The following is a 10419-nucleotide window of genomic DNA, read 5'->3' as shown; positions in this document are numbered from 1 at the left end:
GGTCCCTTCCAACTCTATGATTCAATGATTTTTATCTGACCTTCAAAGTTCTCATTTCTACAAACAAACAAACAAACAAACAAACAAACAAACAAACAAACAAACAAACAAACAAACAAACAACCTTCCTTCCTTCCTTCCTTCCTTCCTTCCTTCCTTCCTTCCTTCCTTCCTTCCTTCCTTCCTTCCTTCCTTCCTTCCTTCCTTCCTTCCTTCCTTCCTTCCTTCCTTCCTTCTTTCCTTCCTTATCATCACATTTGTTATCTTTTTTCATTTTCTTTTATACTTTTTCACTCTTCAAAGTACATCCAAAGGGATTATATTTACATTACATAAGAATAGATTTCTGTAATTCGCTCTATGCGGGTCTTCCCTTAGGCTTGATCTGGAAGTTACAGCTGGTGCAAAATGCAGCTGCTAGGGTCCTCACTGGGACATCTTAGAAGAGCCCATATCCAGCCTGTGCTGAGGCAGCTGCATTGGTTACTGGTTGCTGTTCTGATCCGGTTTAATGTATTGGTTCTTATCTGTAAGGCTCTCCACGGTCTGGAACCCACATACCTGAGGGACCGCCTTTTGCCCTATGCCCCCCCCTGCAGCATCCTATGCTCTGCGGGCACAAATTTGTTGGTCATTCCCGGCCCCTGGGAAGCACGCCTGGCCTTGACCAGGGCCAGGGCCTTTTTGGTCCTGGCCCCCACCTGGTGGAATGAGGTCCTGGAAGAACTATAGGCCCTGCGGGAGCTTTCTGTGTTCCGCAGGGCCTGCAAGATGGAGCAATTCCACCAGGTTTATGGTTAAGGCTGGCACATGGAAGAAGATCTGAACCCCCCCTGCCATCGGGTTACTAGGGGCAGATTAAAGAAGAAGATCAGCCCCTCTGTCCTCCCTGAGGCTTATTAGTAGAATCGGGTTGCTTGCTGCTGAACACTGGAGGGTTTTTAAGGTTGATTGGTTGGTTTTTTGACTGTTTTAAATGGTTTTATGGGTTTTATTGGGGTTTTTATGTCTGTTGTTATCGGCCACGAGCCTTCATGGGAGTGGCGGGATAAAAATATAACAGACAAACAAACAAATAAAAAAGTAGCCATTGTTAGCCTTTCTGGTGCTGTAACAAATTAACAGATTCATCAACAGACTAGAGCTCCTTGTTATCCAGGCACTTCTCGTTCAGATAAACTTGAGTTTGTAATTGATTTGACTGGCCATACCTACTGTAGCTCTCTTCATGAACTCTTGGAGGCTTTTCGCACGCCTTCAAAATCGCACAATGGTTGCCAATTGAAAATGCTACTGATTTGCCATTATGCACAACGTCGTTGACAATCTGCCACACACCTGAAACCGATCCGCAAAAAGCGCTTCCTTGTAGCGCTTTCAGGGAAATCCCCAAAAGTGGATTCACCCTCCAGAAAGCGCTACACTCCTGCAACCAATCTGCAACACTAGCGGGAAAGTTCTGTGCGTTACCATTGTTGTGGTTTCTACAAAGTCCCCCTGGCTCTCTCCTCTGATCTTCCGGCAAAGCGATAGCCATTTTTTTTTTCTCCGAGCGAGCGGGGCTCAACCCACCAGCAAGCCTCTGTTTAGAGGCTTCCCCGGCTTCAGTCCCTCCCCAGAGCTGTTTAGTCACTAAGCACAGAGAAGCCCGTTTGCTGATTTATTTTCCCTTTATTTTTTACACTGTTTTCGGCCGAAAATTGGGCCCGTGAGGGGGGGGGGATTTTTTTTTTTTACTCAGGAGGAGCGTAGCAATGATGAAATGACAGCTCAAACACACCTGCCAGCTGGATGGGTCTCTCCGTTGCAACGAATCAACACAGATTTGTTGCAATGGGTGTGTTTTAAAAAAAAAAACCTTTCTTAAAGGGAAAGGGGCTGTTTGGGAGCATGCTAACGGCTGCCCATTGGCTGCTTGACGGCCAGGGGCGGGATGAGCTTGGCAATAGTGCTTCCTTTCTAGCGATTTTTGCTGAGACCGGAAGCCTTTGGGAAACGATAGAAACGCAACTGGATTCCACTACAAAGTCAGGTATGCATAATGACGAATTCCACTATTTTAAATGGCGATTTTTCGTTCAGCAAACAATTTGCTATAAGGATCCCGGTGCGGAAAGCCCCTTGTTTTTTTTCCCTGTGTGTTCTTTCATTGAGTCAAATGTATTTAAATATAGAGCTCTTTTTAAAAATAGGGAAATTCTAGTCTTAATATATTTCCCCAAACAATGTAATCAAACTGCCAATCACTTCTCAAATTTAATTAATATCTTACTTGAACATCTTTCAATGTTAATTCAGCTCCTAAATTAGAACAATGTCCAAATTAACTTGCTTTTTCAAAATTCTTCATTCATTTCCTTTTAATATAATTCAGACACTAACTAGTATTAATCCATATCAAAATTAATAATCAGTTATAACCTGCTCAGTCACCCAAGATATCTTCACAAGGTTTATTTTACATATTGTTTCCACTTCTACATCAATCCAACATTTCAGAAAGCAATTAATTAGTAACCATTAACTTATATCTTCATTAATACTTATCATATAATCAATTCTTAACTTAATAATTTCTTAACAATCATTGTATTATGATCACTCCACTCCCTACCCCTAACAAAGTCATAAACCTAATTATCACTCTTTAAACAATTTCCAATTAATTACCTAAATCCACTCAATTATTCAAGCTGAACTAAACATGGATTTGTGATGGAGACAGAGAGAGTTATGGAAGCATGTTCATCAGGACCTTTGCCTCTTACTAAATAACATGTCAGGATCTAATTTCTCCCTTCAATTGCTGATGCCTTTGTGTTTTCTGTGGAGAAGTAGGGTTGCCAACTTCCAGGTGAGAGCTGGAGTTCTTCTGGAATTACAATTGATCTCCATAGATTAGTTTTCCCTAGAGAAAAAAAGCTACTTTGAAGAGTTGGGTCTATAACATCACATTCCTGCTGAGTTTCCTCTCCTCCCCACACTCTGTCCCTAGTTCCCACACCCAAATCTCCAGGAATTTCCTAACCTGGAGTTGGCAACCCTAAGGGTGGCTCGTATTTTAAGGAAGCTGATAAAACACTTCATCCTTTCTTTTTTAATGCTCTTTGGCTTATTAATATTAAAATTATTAAATTAATAATTTAATTTCTATACTGCCCTCCTAGCGAACTGGTTCAGGACAGTGCACATTGTTTAACAATATAATACACAATTAAATAACATTTGTTAAAATATATAAAACTATCAAATAAGTAGATTAGAGTGAAGCACTCTCTGGGTGCATAGACAGAGGGATGGTCTCTCAGATGTGCAGAGCCCAGACTGTAAATGGCTTTGTGGGTAAGTACCAAAACCTTAAACTTGATCTGGAATTCAACTGGGAGCCAGGGCAATTGCCAGAGTGCAGGCTGGATATAAGCCCTCCAAGATGTTCCTGTGAGGACTCTGGCCTCTGCATTCTGGATCAGTTGCAGTTTCCAGAGCAAGGATAAGGGCAGGTTCCCATAGAGTGAGTTACAGAAGTCTAGCCTAGAGGTGACAATTGAGTGGATAACTGTGGTTAAATGTTCCTGGGTCAAGTAGTTTTGCCTGGCAAAGATGAAAAAAACACCTGCCATGCTACTTTTGTGATCTGTGCTTCCATTGATAAGGAGGCATCAAAGATCATGCCCAGATTTCTGGCTGAGCATGCAACCAAAAACTGCATCCTGTCCAGACAGGGCAAGCACGCTTCCTTGCTAGGTCCCTTCTTACCCAGCCACAGTGTCCTGCATAGTGCAGGGGGTTGTACTAGATGACCCATGAGGTCCCTTCCAACTCTATTATTCTACGATTCTATGGTTCATAGAACCTCCATTTTTGAAAGGTTGAATTTCAGCCAACTCTGCTTGATCCACCCCATCGCTGTTTGCAAACATCTGGCAAAGTTTTTATGGCAAAGTTTTTATGGCCTACAGTTGCCCTTTAAGCCTTAAGCCATTATATGGGTTCATGTGCTGTACTAGAAAAGATAGATCTTGGTTTACATTTATAAGCTCATTCTTCTCCAATAGTGGCTGAATCCATTTTTCTCTGTCCTTTCTGAAGTTTGAACAATTGAAAACTAGGTGAGTCAGGATATCTATCTTTCCTGTGTTACAAAAACAACTCCATTTTGAAAAAGGGATTCCCAGATAAAGGCCTTTGATTTCTGGGGTCATAATAGCTTTTAATATAGCAGCCAGGTACTTTATCCTACTCTTATCATATATTTTTATCACATTGTTGTCCCTTCCTCTGCTTTGAGAGAGCCAGTTTGGTGTAGTGGTTAGGAGTGCGGACTTCTAATCTGGCATGCCGGGTTTGATTCTGCGCTCCCCCACATGCAACCAGCTGGGTGACCTTGGGCTCGCCACGGCGCTGATAAAATTGTTCTGACCGGGCAGTGATATCAGGGCTCTCTCAGCCTCACCCACCTGACAGGGTGTCTGTTGTGGGGAGAGGAATGGGAAGGCGACTGTAAGCCGCTTTGAGCCTCCTTCGGGTAGGGAAAAGTGGCATATAAGAACCAACTCTTCTTCTTCTTCTTCTTCTTCTTCTTCTTCTTCTTCTTCTTCTTCTTCTTCTTCTTCTTCTTTGTTTGTACAACTGAAACCTTGAAATAGATTTGTCTGAGAACATGTGACAGGCCCAAGGTGAACTGGCAAGCTTCCACGGCAGAGTGGGGATTTGAACCTGGTCGTATAGTCTAGCACTCTAACCATGACATCCTGCTCAGTCACCCAATGGCTATTGGGATTAGGGAGGATAATTAAAGGAAAGTTGGGATCAGGCTGTTCCTATTACCTTCTTAGTGAAAGAGTTACTGCTCAAAGAACCTCCAGACTCTTTTCTATCACAACAATTAAGAGCATGATTTTTAGGGTTAGTTGACCATTTTTGACAGCATTAACTCTACGTCAAGTTAAACGGGTGGCAATCCCAGCAGCTGACTAGCCACCATACAACTCCTTCTCCCACCAGCTAAAGTCCACACATGGCCATTTCTTGGACTAAACATTTATAAAGCACATACTGGGAACTGTTTAGTGCCTGCTGGCTCCAATGCATACTTGGAAGTAAGCCCCACTGAACTCAGTGGGACTTACTCCTGAGTAGATATTGCTAGGGGTGGGCTGTCAGTATCCTAAAACAAAACTATTCACTCTGATTTCCATGTGTATGTGTGTGCGTGTCCCTGGTTTTTTTTTTTTAAAGAAGTAACACCCCCCACACTACCGCTCAGTAATTACAATTGCCATAGAATAAGAAGGCAAGCAATTAGATTCTCCATAGGTGCAGCGGGTAATTGTTGCAGGCAAATCAGAAGATTAAGCATAGCAACAATGCACAGCACAAGATGGCCTAAACTCTGTTTTTCCTGCAGAACTGCAAATAGTAGCAAATCAAAAAGCTGTTCTCCTTAATTACCACTGTATGTGGCATCAGGCTAAAAGCAGGCTCATTCTGTAATGTTTTCTATACAGCTACAGTATGAACATACAATGCAGGCCTTTATGCACCACCTAATAGACAATATTACACACTAAATTATTGCCTGCTTTCATTTTACAGGGAGAAATCACTGGTGAGCCTAGGCCATTGGCTTCTCAGCTTCCCCAGCAAGCAATGTGTTGACTGAACTCAGAGAACGGTTTTACTTCTTCCAGCCAGTGGTGACTATTTATACTTAAACACATTGCTTCACAACTTCCAGCATGTTGTATTATGTGACAACCTGGGAGCGGGATGAACGGCAGGCTCTGTTTGTGAGCATGGCAAGCTGGTGCTTGTGGTGCGCTTTGCAAGGTTTGCACATTTCCCCTTCTCTCTTTACCCAGCAATCATCTGCCCTGCTGATCTGATGTCCTCATGGGGCTTGGACTCACGTTGACTCAAGACAAAGAACCAAGGGGAAAAGGACAAACAAGGTCGGTGATTTATGGTACAACTCCCACCGTCCCTCTTGGGGTGTTTGGGAGGAGCAAATAACGTGCCACAGTTCTGTGCATGGAAGGCCGCTTTCATCCACATTTATGAATGTCTCACTTGAGGCATAAACAAGGCAAGCAAATATAATACTGTGAAACTGTTTAATTCACGAAAACAGGCAATTATTCATGTTGCTATTGCAAAGTTGTTTTATTTTTAGAGGCACATGGAAGGTCATCAGTAAATAAACGGATACAGCTTTCTTTTATTCACAGTCTTTAAGTACTATGAAATCTAAACGATTACAGAATTCAGTACGATATAATAGCTCACTAAGAAATAGTTGAGCTTCAGATGAAAGAACTCATCTATTAAGAATATGTGTTTTGAGGGTTTTTAAAATATGTTGCTATAACCCCACAGTAGGGTGAACAACACAGGTCAAACAGTCTCCATTTTTCCCCCTAAGCAAAATGATCTGTGCCAAAGGATGCAGGCCAATTCATTTGTGACAGCAGTTACATAGGATACAAGCCTTCCTGCAAGAGAGTGCCATTCCTGCATGTGCAGAGATCCCCATAGTTGAGCTCCCCCCCATTCCCACAGGTCCTTACTGGGAAAGGAATATCTGTCCACACTTCTCACATCCTCACCCAGCCCTTGCTTTCCATGCTGTATTCATAAAGTGATGTCTAGCACGGATGTACCTTCAACAAAACCCATTTGCGATGCTGGCATTTTGATTGGTTTTGGTATTTCATTCAACCTCCAAAGAGTCAGATATTAAGAACAACATGAAGAGAAGGCAACACCCCCGTTCTTTGCTTCTGAGTGCCCTCAGAACTTCCTGGCTGGCAGCTGTTGGAGCAGAATGTTGGAGTGGGTAGAACTTTGATCTGACTGTGCTTTTGCAAATAAAAAACACTGTAGATTTTGATTGGTAGAACACATGCCCTACATGTATAAAGTTCAGTGTCTTGTATCCTTTGTACAAAGCCTCCCAGGGCAAAACCAGATGAGCTTTTGGGAGTTCTGAGACGGGTACTTTCAGTATTTAAATTCAATTGTCAGGTATTCAGAGTCCTAAATATGATTGGTTACAGTGTAAGGAGAGGGTTTTAAATTTTCAGGTAAGGAAGATAGTGTAGTAGGTCTTAGCACCCTCCTCCTCATGTCACAATGTTGATAGAACTTGTGCCCTCATATTGAACTGAGCCATCCTCTATGAATTCTGCTAATGGAATTCACAGCATCTCATCTGGCCCTCCTTGGAGAACCAGTTAGAATAGGTAGTGAAGGAATGCATACCTTTTTTGACCCTGTGCACACCTTTGGAATTCTGAAATGGAGAAATGAGACCCTACCCCAATGGCTGCCATAGGAGGTGGAGTCAAGCATAGTAACCCTTCCCCCCTATTTGCAAAAGAATGACAGAAAGGGAATAAAAAGCAATGAAGGAAAGGCTGGGGGGAGAAGAAGAAGGGAGAAGGAGAAGTTGCAATAAAATGAAGGAAAGTCTGAAGGCAGGAATGGAATCTAAAACCTTGGTGCCTACCAGCCCTCCTGATGCTCTGGTGGCTGTGGATGCTGTTGTAGCCATAGAAAATCTTTTTATTTGAATACCCACAAGGGAGGGAAATAGGGGCAGATGAAGCCCAAGGCCACCAATCACATCATGACAGTATCTATTAGTCCTGAGGGGGGGTCATACAGATCTTCCTCAGCACGCTGGCCTCAACCATAGACCTGGCGGAAGAGCTCTATCTTGCAGGCCCTGCAAAATGCTGGAATCTCCTGCAGGGCCCGTAGCTCCTCCAGGAGCTCATTCCACCAGGTAGGTGCCAGGACCGAAAAGGCCCTGGCCCTAGTTGAAGCCAGACACACTTCTCGAGGGTCGGGAATGACCAGCTAATTTGTACCCGCAGAGCGCAAAGCCCTGCGGGGGGCATAGGGCGACAGGCGGTCCCTCAGATATGCTTTAGAAGCTTTATTTACATTTCCTCCTTAGGAACAATATGATAGTGACTATGGTGCTTTTCATATTCTCAGAGATGACCTCTATCACAACATCCTCTGGATAAAATCAGACTACAGAGCCTTCTGGAACCTTCCGGAGCCCAGCTGGGCTGTTTTACAGATGCTGGGAACCTGCCTCTTGAGACTGGGGTACCAGAGCATCTCTTTCTTTAATTATTTTCTCACATGCCAGAAGAGTGAGTACATTGTCATCTCACGGACCTTTCCTGCTCCAGTTTCCTAGGGATCAATTGGCCTAATTCAATGGCTGTGTTGGTGACTCATTTAGCAAATCTTTCACCCAGTTAACATTTTGCGCAGAACAGAGCTGGCCAGTTGATGGGATGTGTTTAATTGTAGAATCAGCATTGATTATTTACTTTGTAAGAATGTAAATGTTGAAAGATGACACTGTGTGTTTGGGAATGTAAAAAGGATCCGGGGCTGGCTTTTAATTTGCTGGGGAAAAGAAACTTAGAAATACATAGCAGGGAGAAGCCCAAGTTGTGTGTTGAACAGCTATGTGGGAATCTACTGCGGTAATTACCCTTGTATCATTAGTGACAAGTAATTGCCATAGCAACCTCATTGCTACCTTCCTTGCCTCTCTCATGCTTGCCTGCCCATGCGTGCACACACATACATTTCTATACTGAATGAAAAGTGCATAAACCTCATTTTATTGAATTGGAGTGACTTAAAAATCCCCCTTACCATGCAACTATTTATTTATTATAATTTAAACTATAATGTCTAGGAAACTAGGCTACAAATGGACATGGATAAATCTCAGGAGGGAAGGACCTTTCCCATTCTGCCACTTGTCCTCTTTAGGGACGTAGTTAAGGAGCCTTATGAGGAAAATAAAACCAAGACCAGTGTGCTGTAGTGGTTAGAATTATGAACTAAGGCTTCAGATCTCCTCATTGGGATTGTTATTCCACCCTAGTATTTGCTTGGAGCCCTTGGGCTTCTTAGTCACTCTCATCTTGGCTTCCTTTATAGGGATGTTGTGAGCATAAAGCTGAGGAGGGGAAAATTATACTGTCCTGAGTTCTCTGGAAGAAGGTTGGGACACAAATGTGACAGACAGGTGGAACATATTTCTATGGGCTTTTATATTCACATTTGTTAGGCTCGCTACATTTATCAACATGAATAAATTAACACCAAGGAAACAAACAGCATAACACAGCACTGGTGCAAAAATGCTTTCACTAAGAATGCACTCATTTGTGGTTATAACAAACAGATACCACATTGGTTTCCCCTTAGTAATAAGTGCTTGTGCAATTCCTTCTTTATTGTCATGAGCGATACATTTGCTTAAGTACCCCAGAATTTAGTTACGATCTTTTAGAATTTTTAGCACAAAATGACAGTCTTCCATCTAATCTTAGATGCCTACATTTATGCAGCTTATAGTAAAACAATAAGGTTGTATCAGGGACATTAGCAAGAACTGAATTGTTCGTTCTCCCATTCATGTTTTATTATATGTTAAAACCAGGTGAATTATGCAGGGATAACTTGGGGTCCACTGATTTTGTATACGATAAAGATTGTATTTTCAGAGGTGGATGGGATAAGCTACAGCCACAATCTCTCTCTCGTCTAGCAAAAGCACAGCATACCAGGATGAAAACAAAACAGGATGGAAAGAGCATTGATTGTCATAATTTATACATCCATATCAAATAATGAATCTCTCTCTAGCTAGTCTCACGGGGGAGGGAGTTGGTATTGAGACTGAGACCCTAAAAGGAAATGGGATAGGTGGGGGGGGGGGCTAAACTGAAAGGCTACAAGTCTGTCTACTGATGTGTTGATCAAGAGAAATAGGGAGGAAATCTGGATGTCTGGGAAATAAAGGGCTTAGGAAAACATTGCCCTGGAGTGGGAGGGGCTCATGATGTCCAAATACTTAGAGCTGACCTTCTACCATTATTAAGGGGATGGATGGAAGATGGTGTTTTCAGGCTTGTGCAGCTATCCAGGCAGCGTGCTGCAAGATAAAGCTTGGTATAACATGCTAATACCACTAGATGTCACCAAACCATCAATAAAACCTTTAAGGTCTTGGAATTTTAAAAATAGACTCTTGGTTTCTTTAACCCTATCATTCAGCACTTTTGAATCTGAAGGCAAAATTATAGCTTTTAAAACAAAAGGGAACTGGAGAAAACTGCAGAAACACCATGCCCTGGTATAAACCATTTGCATCTTTCCAGTCCTTTCCATTCATTATCTGTGGTACATTAAAAAAAAAAAGCTAAAGATGATATTATTTTTGCTTGAGATTCAACAGATGAAGAGGAAGAACATTATTTCTTGATTAAGATTAAGATGGTGATATATGACTTCTGTGGAAATAACACATGTAATCCTATTGGCTAGCATACTCTTGGCATCAGTTAAAGGTAAAAGTAAAGGTATCCCCTGTGCAAGCAC

This window comes from Paroedura picta, chromosome 2, assembly GCF_049243985.1.
Source record: "Paroedura picta isolate Pp20150507F chromosome 2, Ppicta_v3.0, whole genome shotgun sequence".
Taxonomy (NCBI): Eukaryota; Metazoa; Chordata; class Lepidosauria; order Squamata; family Gekkonidae; genus Paroedura; species Paroedura picta.
This window is presented reverse-complemented; position numbering follows the sequence as displayed.